At 40.2% G+C, this 5538-nt stretch overlaps 1 protein-coding gene across 1 annotated transcript in view; it reads left to right on the top strand.

Annotated features, from left to right (window-relative positions):
- Window positions 1-5538, top strand: part of pln (phospholamban) — a 9663-nt gene that overhangs the window by 932 nt on the left and 3193 nt on the right. The window lies entirely within an intron of this gene.

Here is a 5538-nt window from a genome sequence, read left to right as displayed (position 1 = left end):
GGACCTGAGGAGACCAGTTGTTGGAGGTTTTAGAGGACCTGAGGAGACCAGTTGTTGGTTTTGGAAAGAATGCTGTTCCATTCTGGTCTGATGAAGGGTTCTTGATGTTCAACAGTCCTGGATCGTCTTTGTTAAATGTTTAGTCTTATGATGCTCCAAACGTTTCAGCCCAGCACTTGGACCCTTCTGCTTCGTGCTGCTGGAATGGATGCAGTTCGTTGTTTAGGTTTTTGTACTGTGAGCCGATAACAGTCTGGATGGTCCGTTCCTCTTCAGTATGACGACGTGGTTTCCAAAAAACATTTTAAAGTTTTGATCCGTCTGACCACAGAACAGTTTTCTACTTCGCCTCAGTCCATGTTTTTCTACCCATCCGCTCACCATGGACTCATGTTCGGGCCGCTGTTGTTACGCTGTTTTGCTTTGCACTATTAGTGTTTAGCGCGTATCTTATTGTAAATCTTAAACTCTTATATACCATTTCTTTTTATATTTTTACTATTGTTGGGTGTAACTGGGACCCTGTGTACATAATTTGATTCCACCTCATGCACCACATCTGGTGAGAACAACAATAAACTCGACTCGAACTTGAGCTGTTCTTTAGGTCAGAGGCTGCTTTTTTCATTCAACCTTCATTTCTACAGGTTAGTGTCATTGAGCCTCAGGGACTCATTCACGAGAGAGACATGATTTAACAAAGAGTGACGACAACTGTGGACCATCTTAAAAGAAGGCATACAAATTGAAAAATAATAAATGGAAGAAAATTATGTTAAAATACTAAAAACAGGAATATGTCTGTGGTTTTTTTTTTTTGCCAGGAACTTAGAAGCAACTTAGATGTTTCCAGGTCCTTGAAATTTCTTGATGATATTGTGAACTGTAGATGATGGGATATCCATTTATCTAAATTTTTATGAAATTATTCATTATTTTTAAACTGCTGAACCTCTGCCCATCTTTACTTCTGACAGGCTCCGCCTCTTTTTCTACCGTTTTCTTACTGACAGATATTCTGTCCATCATCTGTTGACAAATAACCTAATTCAACGCGTACCCCCACGAATGTTACATCAAAACGACCGGCTCGGCACCGTGATGTGTGCCGTTACTTTTATTGCTGTTTTCAGTTACCATGGCGACGTAGTTTATGAAAAAATACGCCATTTTCCCCCATTCAAAAAGCCTGACGGAACGCTTCACAGCCTCTAACCGCCACAGTGAGGTCACATGACCTGGAGTGGAAAACTCCCTGAAGAAAACTAACTTTTGGAGCCATTTTGGATCAAGATGGCTGCCACAGCTACCTCAAAAAACACAAAATTGACTATAACTCAGTCATTCTTTGAGCTATTGAACTGAAATTTGGTATGGTCGTAACTGAGAGAGAGCTGTTATACATTCCTGACGCAACTCAAAAATCCAAGATGGCCGCATTAGCTCAAAGGAAAAAATATGATAACTCAGAAATTTTAAAATACATTGAGCTGAAATTTGGTAGCCGAGAACAATTCCTAATAGAATGCAAATCAAAAATTCAGCCTGCCTTCTGAGTTAAACAGGACAAAACTATAAATCAGCGATTTTTAGAGATATTAAGTTGAAGTTTAGTATGTTGGCAGCTGAGAGCAATGCAATCCAAGATGGCCACCAAAGCTATATTTAAATCAATTTAACTCAGCCATTTTCACACATAGAGCTGAAATTTTATGAGGTGGTTGCTGAGCATGTTCCTCACCACGTACTGAATCCAAATTAAAAATCCAAGATGGCCACCATAGCTTAAAATAAAAAATGACTATAACTCCTTGATTTTTTTCCATATCGAGCTGAAATTTGGTGTAGTGATCTCTGAGAGTGAACCCCGTCAAGTCAAACATTAAAAAATGGCCGCAGCGTGGCAGTGCCCGTTAAAGTTTCTCCGGGAACTTTCTAGTTGGACATTTACAAACACAACTAACGTTTGTAGTGTTCAGAATGTAAAATCATGATAGTCATGTTTTATGACAACGATCAAAGCTAAAAGTTATTAATTGAAATAGAAAGAATAAATAAAATGAGGCCAAAAGTAATTTGTTTGGTTTTTTGCACCGAGCGACACATTTTCCACATTTCTTCACAAAACAAACATCAGTTTAGTTTTGAAGTTGTACGGCGTGTTTGAATAGTTTTCTGGTGCACAGAAATGGTCCACACGGTGTGAGGCGGTTCTGACCACGATGCCCCAGTTTGAGTTTTGGGTCAGAACCTTCGTGGCTCTGTCTAACCTACATTTCTTTTCCGTCCACAGCTGTCAGTCAGAAAAGATGTATGAAGGTTTTCATGCAAACCTAAATATTTGATGCACTGGAGACAGTTCAGAACAAATGTAGATACACCAGTGTGTGTGTGTGTGTGTGTGTGTGTGTGTGTGTGTGTGAGCTTGTTTCTGTTACTTTGAGGACCATTTTGGAACACATACTAAAATGTGAGGACCAACTGCTCTTTGCGAGGACCAAAGTCCGGTCCCCATAAGGTTCAAGTGTCATTGGTGGATTAGGTTTATGGTTAGGGTTAGGGTTAGGCATGAAATGGCAATGGTTAGGGTTAGGTATGTACTATCAATGGTTAGGGTTAGGTATGTACTATCAATGGTTAGGGTTAGATATGTACTGGTTAGGTCTAGGGATAGAGTTAGGTAGGTACTGGTAATGGTTAGGTTTAGGGTTAGGTATAAACCGTAACAGTTAGGGTTAGGTATGCACTGGTAATGGTGAGGGTTAGGTATGGACCATAATGGTTAGGTTTAGGTATGTACTGGTAATGGTTAGTTTTAGGGTTAGGTGTGCACTGGTAATCGTTAGGTCTAGGGTTAGGGATGTACTGGCAATGGTTAGGGTTAGGCTTAGGTATGTACTGGTTAGGGCTAAGGTTAAGGTTAGGTATGTACTGGCAATGGTTAGGGTTAGATATGTACCGGTTAGGCCTAGGGTTAGGTATGTACTGGTAATGGTTAGGTTTAGGGTTAGGTATGAACCGTAACAGTTAGGGTTAGGTATGCACTGGTAATGGTGGGGGTTAGGTATGGACCGTAATGGTTAGGTTTAGGTATGTACTGGTAAAGGTTAGGTGTGCACTGGTAATGGTTAGGGTAAGGGTCAGGGTATAGAAATGAATGAAAGTCAATGCAAAGTCCAAGTAAAGATATCAAGACAAACCTGTGTGTGTGTGTTAGTAGTGTGTTTGTGTGTGTGTGTTAGTAGTGTGTTTGTGTTTTAGTCTCTTTTAGCACTCAACCCAACAGCTGCTGGTGTTGACACACGCTGATAAAAGTCACACATTTGGAATGACCGGCATCTCAAAGCCTCCAGAGCTTGTCAACGTTTGTGTTTGTCTGAACACAGACGGAGAACGGCGTGGTGCCTTCAAGTACCTCACGACAGGACAGAAAAACACACACAATTATTTTTATTTACATTAATTGTTGATTTATTTACCCTCGGAAGGTCTTGAGGGGAAAATTAGCCAAACATTTATTTATGTTTGTGTTTTTATTTATGAATTTATTTTGGTGTTGTCAATAAACTTGAGTTTCTTAGATATCCTAGAAATGCTTCTGATTTTTATTTTGTTTTATCTGAATTGTTTCAGGCAGCACAGTGACTCAGTTGTTTGAGCTGTTGCTTCTCAAGAAGGTCGACAGATCAAATCCTGGCCCAGGGACTTTCTGGGTGGACTTTGCATGTTCTCTCCATGCATGCGTGGGTTTTCTCCGGGTACTCCAGTTTCCTCCCACTGACCAAAAACATGCATGTTAGGCTGATGGTAACTCTGAATTGTCTCTAGGTGTCCCTGTGATGGACTGGAGACCTGTAAAGGGTGTAACCCGTCTCTCTCACAGTAATTGGACTGGACATGGGCACCTGCGACCCCCGCAACACAAAAAGGAAGAAGTGGGTAAAGATAATGGATGGATGGATAATCTTGGACCAAACCCAAGAGTGAAACATAAAACAAAGTTGAGGCTTTGCACACATGAAACAATCATTTTAAAGCTATCAGATTTATAACCCAATAACAACCAACCAACCTAAACAAACAAACAAAGTTCTGGTTGGCTGGTGTCGATTGGTTTCCAGGGTTCTGGTTGACTAGCTGAACAAACTTTATACCATAAGAACCAATCAGTGGCAGATTATGAATGGATGAACATGGACGGAGGGTAAGTTTGTCCATCTCTAAAGGAAAACAAGCCCAGAGCATGTTTGGTACAGAAATGAGAGAGCTACGATCCGTAGAGTCCAGAGCTGCTCAGACTGTAAAGTTCTGATCAACTTCTTTAGGTTTCAGTCATGGAGAACCACTGTGAGGCCTGGGCACCGTCTATCCCCTTCGCGCCGCTCCTGCGGCAAGAAAACTCTGCCGCAGACCGTCAAGAGGCATGTGTCGCTGACCCACGGGCTTCTGAAGGGCTGCAGGATCAAGGAAAGCCGCCGTAAATGGACCTTCTTTCATTTTCAAGCCCTAAATGTGAGGATTACTCACAGAGCAGGACTGTAGATGAGCTCTAATCTGAGACTTCAGTTCTATCCACTGGTTTATGAGATATTTTGCTAACAGACACATACACGTGTCTTTTAGTAATTATTGCTTTAGTGTGGTTTCTTTGCGCATGAAGATTTTTAATCAAACTATTACTGTTGTTTGTGTTAAAGACCACCAGATGGAGACAACACAAAAAACACAAAACTGGAAACAAAAACAAAAATCCAAACCATTTTAAAATCAATTTTATTTGATGTTGTCACGTCCCAAAGGCTGTCTGGATTCTAACCTCCAGGAAGGACATTAAACAGTCAAAGATGTTCCTAAAGAAAACAATAAAAATGTCCAATAATAATATTAGCCTTTTCTGTGAGTTTAAACACCGGGAGTTCTTTAAAGAGCGGTAAAAGTTTTACCTCTCAGCTCTGATGAGACTGAACAGACACCGTTAGGTTGAGTCAGAAATCGCTCCGGGAGGAGAACCTCTCCGAGATCAGGGAGGTATGTTTGTCATCTTAACAGAATTAAAAGATTTTTTTAGTATATGTCCGTCAACAAACTGCTATACAGCAATCTGTAGCGATGGACCGAACAAGTAAAGACCTTGTACAACCTTGATTTGTGACCTTGACCTTAGAGCTGGAGTGATGAAAAGTGTATGTGACATTTTGTCTTGTGATCTAGCATATGTGTATGAAGTTTTGTTAAATTATCTTGAGTGGATCAGAAGTATACATATACATATACAATACATATACGAGACTATACCATAATACCTTTACAGGACCATACCGTAATACATATACAGGACTATATCGTAATATGTATACGGGACCATACCGTTATACGTAAATGGGACTACGTATATAGGACTATACTGTAAAACATATAGAGGACTATACTGTAATACATATATGGGACTATACCATAATACCTATACAAGACTATACTGTAATACATATACGGGGCTATACCGTAATAAATATACAGGACTATACCATAATACGTATA

The sequence above is a fragment of the Nematolebias whitei genome, chromosome 23 (genome assembly GCF_014905685.2).
Source record: "Nematolebias whitei isolate Nwh7 chromosome 23, NemWhi1, whole genome shotgun sequence".
Taxonomy (NCBI): domain Eukaryota; kingdom Metazoa; phylum Chordata; class Actinopteri; order Cyprinodontiformes; family Rivulidae; genus Nematolebias; species Nematolebias whitei.
This window is presented reverse-complemented; position numbering and strand designations above follow the sequence as displayed.